This window comes from Topomyia yanbarensis, unplaced genomic scaffold (genome assembly GCF_030247195.1).
Source record: "Topomyia yanbarensis strain Yona2022 unplaced genomic scaffold, ASM3024719v1 HiC_scaffold_4, whole genome shotgun sequence".
Taxonomy (NCBI): domain Eukaryota; kingdom Metazoa; phylum Arthropoda; class Insecta; order Diptera; family Culicidae; genus Topomyia; species Topomyia yanbarensis.
The window spans coordinates 610,399-623,740 of NW_026683602.1; the positions used below are offsets into that span (position 1 = coordinate 610,399).

General features: G+C 37.1%; 1 protein-coding gene and 1 non-coding gene across 3 annotated transcripts in view; both read right to left on the reverse strand.

Moving 5' to 3' along the window:
• The window catches only part of LOC131695496 (glutathione-specific gamma-glutamylcyclotransferase 1-like), a 46,544-nt gene that overhangs the window by 26,260 nt on the left and 6,942 nt on the right, over positions 1-13,342 (reverse strand). The window lies entirely within an intron of this gene.
• LOC131695508 (U1 spliceosomal RNA) lies at positions 3,678-3,841 on the reverse strand. The gene has a single exon (XR_009306650.1). It is a non-coding gene; the product is annotated as a U1 spliceosomal RNA (small nuclear RNA).

The following is a 13,342-nucleotide window of genomic DNA, read 5'->3' on the forward strand; positions in this document are numbered from 1 at the left end:
CAAAGGTGGTTCTGTCGTCATTCCGTTTAGTGCGTAAGTTTGAATTGATATCCAAGTGATCACTATAATTGACGAATTTCTCGGACGGGACAAGACAAGATACTTCTTCGTACACGGCCAAGTGGTATTTAGTTAAATCTCGCATATATCAATGATATTAAATGGCCTATCTTTACCCTCGTTTAAGTTTGTTGCGAAGACCCGATTCTATCAGCCCCCTATTTTATCAGCCTCATATGAAAATTGATAGTTGGTAGTTTGATGGGCTCTAGCAGACGAATCAAGTTGAATTCGAATAAATCCTTTCTTGAGCATATTTTTCTTATCCTGGAGATCCGAAATATGCAATTTTTTTATTTTGCATTGTGAGACCCATATAAGAGAAATTTAAGCTAAACAATCAGGAAAGGCTATGAGGGTATCAGCCTAAAATTCACCAAGGGGCTGATAAAAATGGGTCTTCACTGTATATGTATACCAAATTCGTTACTGATACTTTTTGCATGTATCCGGAAACTAGCAGTTGGGAAATTGGATTCTGAGATGATTATGACTTTCATTAGTTTAGTTTTCGATTCGGTATTTACTTGGCAGACTGTTGCTAATTCGTCCGATTTTGCAAATTTTGTCTCGCGGGACGGACCGAGATCCTCTAAGCTATAAGCTGCAGCCCTATACGGTGTAAAATCATGGGTTAATTAGTTGACTAGCTTAATATTAGCCACTTCTTCATTGTACTCATATAAAGATTGGTTAGAGCTCCAACTGCTAGATTTGTTCAACGCGCTGGACTAGCTTTTAAACGCTCATAATCGATTTTTCTAAATCTATCGAAATTCGCCTCAATGATTTACTACGATATTTTTGAGAGGTTTCTGAAATATTATGTTATAATTTTGAGCGTTCATGAATTCAATGGTTGTCCTCTTGATTCGAATTTTTACCTTCCTCAATCACAAATCGTCGCTGTTGTGCTATCTTATGACAAGCGTCATTTTGCACATTTCGAGAAAAACAGTTTTTAAAGTTTGAGATTGAATATCTTAAAACTTATGAATGGTATACACAATCCAAAGAAGACAATTGATGCTTCTATCTATTCTCTATCAACCTCTCAAATATTACGAAGATCGGTTGACTATGTTGCGAGTTTTTATTATGAATGTAAACAAAAGTCGCACTCACACGTGTCATAGACGTGTAATGATAACAAAATTTGTATGACGTGTCATGATCGTGCATGGAAAATTTTCCATAGAAAAAAATCATCAATTTTTAATTTTTATTCATATATTTGGTTTCATTTGGTCTATAAACAATTGGGGAGATGCATTTTAAAGGAAATGAGTCAGGGAATCTAGAAAAATAGTTATTTTTGGTTACAGTGTTGCCAAATATGCTATATTTCCAGTTTAAAACTTAAATTGTGTTTTTCTCACAACTCGTGTATTTTTCTTTTGAAAATTTTTATGCCATTGTGTTCCTCTGACATTTTTACACAAAAAAAACATCTAAAACTTCAATATAACTTGAGAAAATCCCTAGACACAGTGATTTGAAGCAAAAAACTCATAATTTCTCATCGTGTTTCTCGCTATATCTACGTAGCCATGTAGAATTTCAAAATTTTGAAAACGCCACTTTGTAGAGATGTTTCAGACAAGTAATGTCGCATATCTAACTCAGTTTACCCCAAAATGGCGTTTGTCATAAGATAGCACAACAGCGACGAAATACTACATTTGGCAAACAATTTTTTTATTATGTTGCTTAGAAAAAAATGCACAAGTTGTGAGCCGAAAAGTCAATTGAAAAAGTGAGTCGCATTCTCACAAATTGTTGGAAAAGGACACACAACCTTTGTTCTGGCAAACCCGATCCAAGTAATCCTTGTTTTTTAGCGTTCCGTTCAACAAGTACAATGTTTGCTTAAATGCGTCAGTCATTTTTTGTTTATGCAACGATATTACGATGACGCTGGTCTTTGGTAACTCTGAGTTGTAAGGGTCTTCAACTTTATTTTGTGCGCTAGAAAGCAACCAAACAAAAATCGGTGCTAAAATTTCAAAAAATCTGAAAAATCACAATATTTCCAAAAATCTGTGCAAATCTGCGTAATTTTAATGCTAAAAATCTGTCTTCTGTGAAAAAGAATCTGTGATCAAAAATTGTAAAAAAAATCTGTGACGTTACAGAAAAATCTGTGAATATGGTGAGACTGCCCCTCAATGGCTGTTTCTCATTTCTCACAAACTGCAATAAATATTCTTTCAGCGATAACGATCAAATAGCGTAGCCCGGAGCAAAATCCAACAAACGAATATCGAATATGACCGAACTATCCAAAAACTGTGTATTTACATATGCAGTAAATACCATGAATATGTGCCTTTCTGCGCTGTACCGCCTATACCGGCCAACGGGCTACGTTGTGCGCTATCGATGACAATTTTCACCCGTTTCCAGCCGTAGGTGGTAACAAGTAGAAACATACCCCGAGTGTGTATGTGTGTGAGAGCAATCCCACCGGTCAGTTAATAAATTTCTCCGTTCTCTTCATAGCCTTCTAGCTAATGATCGCGATTCATTCATCACCGTTACAATTGGAATTCAATCCAATATGATTAATCCTATTTGAATGCAGTCAAGCCAATTTCTCATTGAACCATCATACATTTGTTAAGTAGCGACTCGGATTCCCCCGAGCAAAAACGCTGACAACAAATCTAAATCTCATGTCAAGTTCACTTTGGCAAGCAGGTTAGAATATCAAGATGACACGGGCAACTTTTATTTAATGTATTGTATCCATTACCGAAATTTCATGCATACATCAATACATACAAGCTTAAAAATTGTTGCGAGTAAAGCAGAAGCGACCGAAAATGTTTACATTTTGTTTAGAACTTATGGAGCCAATTACCATTCGATTGAGCGGTGTTCCGAAAAATGTCGATCATTGTGCAGGTTTACGCGTGTTTTAAGTTGTTATGCAAAATGAATCTTAAATAATGTGTTGAACTGAATTAGCACTGCATGCCTGACATGATGGAACTGAGTAAAGGCGATGTCCGAAAGGAAAATACTCCAAAAGTCATGGAATCCTTTGTTCTTCGGACTATGTAGACAAAAGCAACTGTTTTTGTCGTTCGCTTCGCGCTCCCTCGGCCACAAATAGGTAGCACACTTCGTATCGTAACCGTTCTCTTTCGTGGTTGGAAATAGATTGAAACCATCGATTACACAGAGACAAGCAGCGAGATAGCCTTAACTTAGATATTTGAATGGATCGTTTTTAAGAAGTGGTGGATAATTAGGCTACAGATGAATGACGGTTTGCCAGTACAACTGTCAGGGATTTGCCTTGGGATCGAAGGGAACGTATTAACTGAGATCTGGCGTCATAATATATGTCACACGTACAGGCATCAGTAACTTTGCTTCGATCTTCAGAACTAATAAAATACAACAAATGACCAGAAAAGGATTAAATGCTTGTGTTTGAGTGCAACGAAATCTCATATCGTATGCCCAAATTTTCGCTCTACTGTTTGAGCCAATGCGTTAAACAAAGATAGCAGACGCTGCCCTAAGCAACGGCTTTTAATAGGCAGGATGATAATAGAAACAAGGCAAACATAGGCTCATTCTACATTTTTTTTTTTCAAATTAAAGAATCGGGATGTGCGCGTACGCACGTCCCGGCTACCAAAAATTGCGCATACGAGTTATCCACATGAGGGATAATCGCAGGGGTCAACCCAGCCGTAGTGCAATGGAAGGGCCTCACCCTGGGGGAACCGCCTTTTTGATCACGGTAACCCCTATGCCAGGTAAGTATGCTTTCTCGTCGGTCGGCCGAAGCACTCGACCAGCCGGCGCTCGGTTGTGCTAGCGATTGCCGGTACCGGCACCGACCGCACGCTAGCCATTTGGAAGGAAAGGGAGATGAGATAAAGATAGGTCGAGAAATTGGTTGATGATGTTGTGCTGATACACTCAGGCAAAAAATACAGCGAATTTCATAGGAATATCGTATAATTTTTAGCCACACGTAGCACGTATGTAAATCATAAGATTATCTTATGAAACGGTATTTATTTGGTCAAATCGGTTTGCTATGATTTCATTTTACATAATGCAACTTTGAATTATCATAAGAAAATATTATACATTTCTCTTATGCTTATAAGAATCATAAGATGCTCGTATGGAACTCGAACGACTGGCATATGCAATAACTTGTAAAATGTTAAGATAATCATACAAGTCGTATGTTTTTCATATTAATCTTATGAAAACATAGTTTTGTTACTTTTCTAGTCATCATAAGATGAATCTTATGAATTTCGCTATGCATTTTGCCTTAGTGTATGAATACGAACGGAATTGTGTGACTGTGTGTGTGCGTGAATGGTGAGCGAGAAACTGGGAAAAGAAAGATGAAAAAGCGAAGCTTGCTTCGTTGAAATTTTTGTGCTAGAAGGAAAAGGAACAGATTCCATTCCACGTGTTAACAATTACTGTATTTACTGCTATGTTTCACGACGGGGGCAAAATAAATTTTGAGGAAAATCCTCTCTCCGATTGCAATCAATCTGCTTTTGTTTTAGTTTTCTCTTGTTCCAGAATTAAGAATTGCCTATAAATGTATAACAAGTTTTAATTAAAATCGAACGAAATACGTGATGATTTTGGCAAAATGTTTACATTAACGTTTTTTGCAACGTTGTTTGATGTGTATCCATGGCATTTTGCCGGCGCAATCGACACCTATTGACGAGGGGATAGCAAAGGCACACTATTATTGAGTTCCATAATCCATAATTTTCCAACGGTTTGTATGGCACCTAGTAATCTTGAGTTTATATTTGGTACTGGTTATTTAACACTTTCTAAAAACGAGAGCGTATGATGCTTTCAACTTGGCAAGAATAGAGTACGCAGTACGCATATATTTTCCCTCTCTTTCGGTCGGATGTTATTCACAAATGAGCGACGGAAAATAAAAGTTGCAAGGACAGAACTTGCTTCGAAAAACCCGCTTCAAATATATTAGAGTATAAAAACCGGATATAAAGTTCAAATATATAATTCAATAAAAATCGAACTGGGACTCTCCTTTGCAAGAGTCGGATAAAAAAATCTTCATTACAAAAACCGGGAAAAACATATAGGGGAATTGTGGGAAAAACCGACACTGTGGGTAAAACCGACACCCCACAACTTTTCCTAGAAATCAAATTTTTATTCATTTCATAATGATACATTATTATTAGTACGTTTATTTAGAGCATTTGAAGAAAAATTTGATTTACGTTAGTGCGCCGAATGTCATAAAAATAAACAAAACATACGACAGCAGCGTTCATACTCGTCTGGATGTTAAATTTCGTTGGTAGATTTTAAGGTTTTATCCGAACAAAAGCTTTTCATATCACCACATTTTTCAGCACCTATTATTATCGGCCTTTCTTATGATCAACTAGGTGCATTGAAGACGAGTTTGAGAAACTCAATATTTTTAATTGCTTTTATAAAAAAATGCGCGCTGTTGGGGTAAAACCGACACGCTGTTAAGATGGTTGTTTATACTTGCGATCCATTTCAAAATACTGGGGATCTTTGTGACACTTCAATTAGCCTATTAGAACACTAAAGTATTAGCAGAAATACACAGAAATACTTTTATTGTGTTTATTTCTTGTAAGTCTCTTTAAAAATCAAAAAATGGAATTTTTGCTTATCTGATTGTATCGAAGCTTTTGCTATTTCTGCAAAAAGCTCATCATACCGAATTTCTAGTGTTCTCTTGGTTTGTCATAGACGAACTTTATCACAATGAGGCAATGATCTTATGTATACCCCAATAGATCGTTGATGATCAGAATCCGAAAAATCAAATCTGAAAAAAAGATAGTTTTACTAAGAAGTGTGTGTGTCACTTACAAGTGAATGGATCCAATTAGCAGAACGTAGAACGCTTGCAAATATTCTCTTACGAAATAAAATGACACTGGAGGTTGCAATGATGTGCGCAAGGATTATTTGGAAATACTCATATCAAGAAATAATCCTATAGCATAAAATACTCTTATTTATAGTACTACGCTTTCGAACTTTCTTCCCCTCACTACATGATGAAGCAATAAAAAGCACATATTTGCATCATACATACTCACACTTTATTAATCACGCATATATCTCATTTTTAATAAAGATAAAGATTTTAATAAAGTGGAGTAAAAATAAATTAAAGGGGGTGTCGATCTTACCTCTATGGGGTGTCGGTTTTACCCGCAGTGCCTACAAAAAGCCACTTTGTTTTCCAAGTTTTACAACCAATAATTTTTAATGAAATTAATTTTTTGAAGCGCTGAAAAAATTAAGTCTTGTTAAGAATTTTCTGAAGAAGAATTCTGCATAAAAATTATAATTTTATTGGTTTTGTGGTAACTTAGATAAAGCGTTAAGCTTAAGGTGTCGGTTTTAACCATAATTCCCCTACGATTCTTACAATGTAGCTTTTTGCCTTTCTCAATAGAAAGGTATTGCAATTGCTCTGAAAACCGACTTTCTAACGGAGGGCCGAGTGACATATACCATTCGATTCAGTTCGTCGAGTTCGGCAAATGTCTGTGTGTGTGTATATGTATGTGTGTGTATGTGCGTATGTGTGTGTATGTGACCAAAAATGTCACTCATTTTTCTCAGAGATGGCTGAACCGATTTTGTCAAACTTAGTCTCAAATGAAAAGTGCAACGTTCCCATAGGCTGCTATTGAATTTCTAATGGATCCGACTTCCGGTTCCGGAATTACAGGGTGATGAGTACGAACACGCAGAAAATGTCGATTTTAATAAATTCTGCAATGAATGTATAAAGGTGAATTTTTTTCCAAAATATGACCACAACTGCTTCGATTTGTTAGGTCACTAACATCCATTCAAAGTCTATTTGGCCACATTGGCCACCATCATCGGTTCCGGAAGCCCCGGCGGAAGTATCTAAATTCAGAATAACAGTCACATCGGTTTCTCGGAGATGGCTAGTCCGATTCGACTAAACTTGGCCTCAAATGAAAGGTATTGCGTCCCCGTAAATGGCTATTGAATTTCATCTCAATCCGACTTCCGGTTCCGGAGTTACAGGTTGTGGCGTGCGATCACATAGCAAATTGTGATTCAAACCGATACTCCGATGAAAGCAAAAAAGATAAAAATTTCGCTAAAATGTCTCTCAAACAACTTAAATTCGCTGTTCTAGGTCACCGACGGCCAACCAAACTTTTGTTGACTACATTGACCACCATAGACGGTTCCGGAAGTGCCCGGGAAAAGTGGCCATCTTTCAAAATTTACGAACTCACATCAGTTTCCCGGAAATTGTTGGGCCGATTTTCACAAACTTAGTCCCAAATGATAGCTATAATATCCCCACAGATGTCTATAAAATTTCGTACGGATCGCTTATATGGGTCCGGAAATATAGACTAAATCGTCCGGTTACATATGAAATTCCCATATAAGTCGGAACTCTAATTTTTTTTTTTCAAAGGGGGGACCCCATGAAATTTCAGAAATCGAATTCGTATTTTTGATGCCAAACATCTTTAAAATGCATGAAACGTCGAGATTTTATGTTATCTCGAAATTTTTTTTTATAAAAATCGACTTTTTGGGACTTTGCCGATTTCGCACCTTTTTTCAGTTCAATATTACCGTGGCTGTTTTTTCTTTTTCAAAACTTTAGAACTCGAATAATGATTTTTTTTCCTGTATATAGTTGTCATGTGATGTATAATAATAAAATGTAATATATGCATTTAAAAGTTTTTAATGAATATAAACAACGCACACATTCTCGTGATTCATGATTGAGAAAGGCACAATTGCACCGCTAGGTGGATTAAAATAGGTTTTTAATCTTGAACATCACGATATACGGATGCTCCTGCGTACGATTTATTTATTTTTAACGGGTTTTTATACTGGAGGTTCAACCTTGCCGAGTTTTACGTGTGAGAACTTTTCAAATGATTCTTACACTGCAGGATCTCAAACCGATTTTAACGCTTGAAGTTTATTGCCGATTTTTATATTCTAATATATGTGAGGCGGGTTTTGCGGAGGAGCATGTTCAATCCTTGCGACTTTTATTTTCGGTAGCTCATTATAGACCAATAAATCACATAAATTTGTATCAATATTATTCCATTGTTCGCTCTCAAACAATACTGTCGCGTAGAACCTAATGTTGCAATTAGCAGCAACATTTTAGTCGTTTTACACGTTGCTGTTCAACGTCCTTTATATACAGCAAGTAATGACAATATATAATATTTTTCTAATAATATCGCAAATCAGGAATAATCATTGATTAAATATTATACATATACTCATTTTGGACATCTGCACCAACTGAAGTTGTTAAGTCGGCCCCAATGTTTTGTTTTGATTCAGTTTTACCATAAATGGTTACAAACTTTTGTCGGGTTTAACGAAATCGAACATATTATTATTAGATATTTTAATAGTACACTAAGGTTTTTTTTTACACGGGGGATACGTACCGTGTAAAAAAACCGTGCAAAAAAAAACGCGTTAATTGCGAAATCCGTGTAAAAAAAGACCGCGTTAATTGCGAAATCCGTGTAAAAAAAACCGCGTTAATTGCGAAATCCGTGTAAAAAAAACCGTGTTAATTCAGAAAACCGTGCAAAAAAAACCGCGTTACATTCAATGCAAAAGACTTAGACGATTTTTGAACAGGTTTTTTTTGCACGGATTATGCAAGTAGCACGGTTTTTGCTTTTTCCAATTCCTTAGGTTTTTGGAAAAGTGGAAACGTCGGATCTTGAGGTTTTCTTTTGTCCCGCACTTTAACAATATGGTTGTTTTCGGTACAGTGTTAACGAGTAGGCACCAAATATCGATGCCTGAGGCCATTTGGAATACCAAGATGACGACTTCCGGTCTAACAGAATTTTCAATAACCCAATCAGTATGCATATTTTCCGAGCGGGCCTAATGAGCGCATGATAGAGATCAATGTCTGAGGCCATTTTGAAATACAACATTGAGACTATCGGCTTAGCGATATTCTGTATAACTCACAACATGGAGTGTTTTGGAACTGGATTGACAAATATGCAGTTGCCAGAGGTCTGGCGTCATTGTAACACCCAAGATGGTTCTGATTATTTAGTATAAATATCCAGCGTAAAACAAAAAGATACATTTATTTTTGTATATTTTGAATTTATAAGATAAGAAAAATGTGCTCATGAATGGATTTACTCGAATTTGAGTTGGTTCGTCTGCTAGAGCTCATCGAGCGAATCTTCATGCGAGAGTCAAAGTCGAATCAAAAAGCTGACATAATCAGGGGGAAATAATAAAATCAGGTCTTCGCTGTATTATTAAGGGGGGCGTCTGGTGTAAAGTGCTCAAACCGAAAGTTATTTTGTTTTACGATTTTGAAGGCAAGGGAACAATGCATCTTTTATGTAATGTTAAGCTTTAAATTTGTACGTTTATTCTGTACGAAAAAAATATTTGCACGGCCTTATTCTGCGCGGCATGTGACGTGAGACGACGAAACTCACCTCACTTTACGTGACTTTTCTCACCCGATTCTGAGAGTCGACTCGGGTGAGGTGAGATTCCTCATTGCGGTTAAATGGGAGTCTCACGTCACCCGAAGTGACTCTTCAGAATTGGGTGAAGTCACGTAGAGTGAGGTGAGATTAGTCGTCTCACGTTACACGCCGCGCAGAATAGGGTCGGCAGCCACGCAGAGCCACACATACGAGCGTTCCAAGAGTAGACGTCCAACCATTTCCACGTCGAGGAGCGCCGCGGCTAACACGATGACTCTTGATAAAATTGTTTGACACAGGAAATTAAGTAAAATTTGTAAAGCTTAGACTTGTAGTTACTCGATGAACCCAAAAAAAAGTTCGAGTTTAGGAAAATGGCTTCATGTAAACCGAAAAATCTCATATTTTTCTGTAAAATTCGTGCACTTTTCTTCAAAATAATAGAGAGAACGATTTTTTCATTCCGTTTTCTGTGGTTCACCGACAGGCTACACATATTGTGCATTTTCATAAAAAAAATCAAGTCAATTCTTTGATTAGTTTTTGAGTTATCGTGTTCACCAATTTGAAAAACGCGGTTTCGAAAAAACGGTATTAAATGATACTCCATATCAAATTGCATCACGGAAAAAATGACGTGGAAAACAATCCATTTGGTATTTTCTCTTAAAAATTTGGGTGGAAGTAGTTTAAAGTGTATTGTTCACACTGTATTTTTATCGCTGTCAGTCTTAAGAAAATTGTTGCCGATAGATTGAAATCTGCGTGTGTCACAGCAAATACGCGCGAGGAATGCATGGCTGTTTAAAACAAAAGAAGTTCAGCGTGGTCACCGAGATTGCGGGAGACGATTCTAGAGGCTCAATACTAACAATTAAGCGGATAAAAAAGAAGTCGACTTTTTGCCCACTACACCAGAAGCCCCCTTAAGATGAATGAGATGTACACTAAAGCAGAGATGATGCTTATAGAGATGCGCGAAGACTGAAGCCAAAAGTTCCAATCGAACCCAAAACAACGGTTCCAAACTAGCAATGTAAACAAATATGGCGGATTTAGGAAGTAATGCGTGGGGAGTATCGAGATTGAAATGAAAAGAAATGCATGTCTGCATCCTGCATCATCGATACATTTTTTCTAATGCAACGAAAAACATGTAGACAGGCTCAGTAACGTAAATCAATGCGTTTCCAAGTTACATGATTGAGTATTGTGGGAAATATTTCAAAAAAGGAATTCGCCAAGCATTCATTAAAACTACAAATCACTCGCTGTTTACACAATATTCCTGGTTGCCAAAACTAGCAGACAAATAATTTGTAAAACCGTGCAGCCAAATTTACTGTTTTTCTCGCCGCGTGTCTTTATATCTAAAACATCGTCTTGGCACTAAAATAGAAGTCACCATCTTAGATGAAAACATGACTTCCGGAATTGACATCCGGTATCTATTCATTAACGCTATTACAAAAATTCTCACATTGTTGTGGTAATTGAAAATTTTACTAAACCGAAGTAGCCATCTTGATTTTCGAAATGGTCTCAGACATTGATATTTGGCACCTACTCGTCAATCCCGTTCCAAAAATACTCATATTGATTGGGCTTTGGAGAATTCCACAGAACCGGAAGTCGCCATCTTGAATTTCAATATGGCACCAGACATCGATATCTAGCGTCTATTCGTCAATTCCATTCCAAAAATACCCATATTGATTCGATTTTAGAGAATTCCAATGAACCTGAAGTCGCCATTTTGGTTTTCCAAATGGCCTCTGACACTGATCTCTATCATGCGCTCTATTAGGCCCGCTCTGAAAATATGCATGCTGATTGGGTTATAGAGAATTCCACTGAACCGGAAGTCGCCTTCTTGGTTTTTAAAATGGCCTTAAACATCGATATCTGACGGCCACTCATCAATCCCGTTCCAAAAATACCCATATTGATGGGGTTTCAGAGAATTCCACTGAACCGGAGATCGCCATCTTGGTTTTCCAAATAGCCTTAAACATCGATATCTGACGTCCACTCATCAATCCCGTTCCAAAAATAGCCATATTGATGGGGTTTCAGAGAATTCCACTGAACCGGAAGTCGCCATCTTGGTTTTCTAAATGGCCTCAGACATGAACATTTGGCATCTACTCGTTAATGCTGTTCCAAAAGCAATCACTTCCACTTTTCCAAAAATCTTCGAAATTCTTTGCATTCAAAATGGAAAAGCAGAAACCGTGTAAATTTCAAAATCCGTGCAAAAAAAACTTGGTCAAAAACCGTCTAAGTCTTTTGCCTTCATAAGGATTTTTGCTAAAACCGTGTTAATTGCGAAATCCGCGCAAAAAAAATTGATCAAAAATCGTCTAAGTTTTTTGCCTCCAAAAGGACTTAGAACATTTTTGCGAAACCCGTGCAAAAAAAATTGTTGAGAAATCGTCTAAGTCTTTTGCCTTTAAAAGGACTTAGAATATTTTTGCGAAAAACCGTGTTAATTGCGAAATCGGCGCAAAAAAAAAATTGATCAAAAATCGTCTAAGTTTTTTGCCTCCAAAAGGACTTTTGGAACATTTTTGCGAAACCCGTGCAAAAAAAATTGTTGAGAAATCGTCTAAGTCTTTTGCCTTTAAAAGGACTTTTTGCGAAAACCGTGCAAAAAAAAACCGTGCTAATTGCGAAAACCGTGTAAAAAAAGCCGTGTAAAAAAAGCCGTGTAAAAAAAACCGTGTAAAAAAAACCTTAGTGTATGTGCATTTTAGAAAATACCTTCAAAATTTCATCTGAATTGGAGCACTATAACTTCTTGTAGCCCGCTCCCTCTTCATCAGTCGAAAGCGATACACAGTGTACGATATTCGGAATCGTTATCTCGCTGCACCAAACGTTAGGGGGATTGCAAGAGAACCGGTAATGCGAATGGGATGAGACTTTTTGGATTAGAATCGTTTATTATGAAACTTTTAACAAGATTTCAAGATCTCAAGAATGCAAGGTCAAACGGTTGGTAGGATTCCGGTCATGCCATTTAGTCTGTTATAGAAAATTAGAAAAGTATTCATTTTTGTATACTCTTGGCAACTGTCTGTCACGGTTTTTCCAAAATTTGAAAATTTAGCAAAATGGTTGAGTTTTAAATTGTCCCGTGTTTTTGATTAGAAAAGAAGCTGCAATTTTTGTAAAAATGCAGGATTAGAAAAAGCTCATATCATACGTAAGCGGTTCATTTTTCGAACATTTCCCAAGTTGTTCCTAGTCGATATTGATTGCTTGACACTGCCCAGTAATGGGTTAATACCTGCCATTCTGTGATCAGCCTGCACATTAAGAGAAACCAAGAGAACCTTAATGAACCATTAAGAACAGCTTATCTACGGCCATCCAATACAACACGGAACCAGTTGGCAGTATTACCATCATCTAAACCAAAATCGGTTGACAACTTTGGGGAAATAATGGCAGCGGCAAAAGCTTCGCCCGATACCTCCAAATCGATAGCCAGCGCCATTTGTGAAGAAACTAAGAACAAAGACTTTGCGTTTAGTGAATAATCCTAAGATATAGAGGGCGAGAAAGCAGATATTTCTTCAAGTCTCAACCAACTCAATGTAAATTTGCTCAAAATGTTATTTGACAACACAAGCTAGCAATTTCCTTCTACAGCCGTTCTGTATTGCTTGCTGTTGGACGAAACTGTACAACCGAGCTATAACGTGTCTACAACGGATAGCTTTCATTATAGCTGG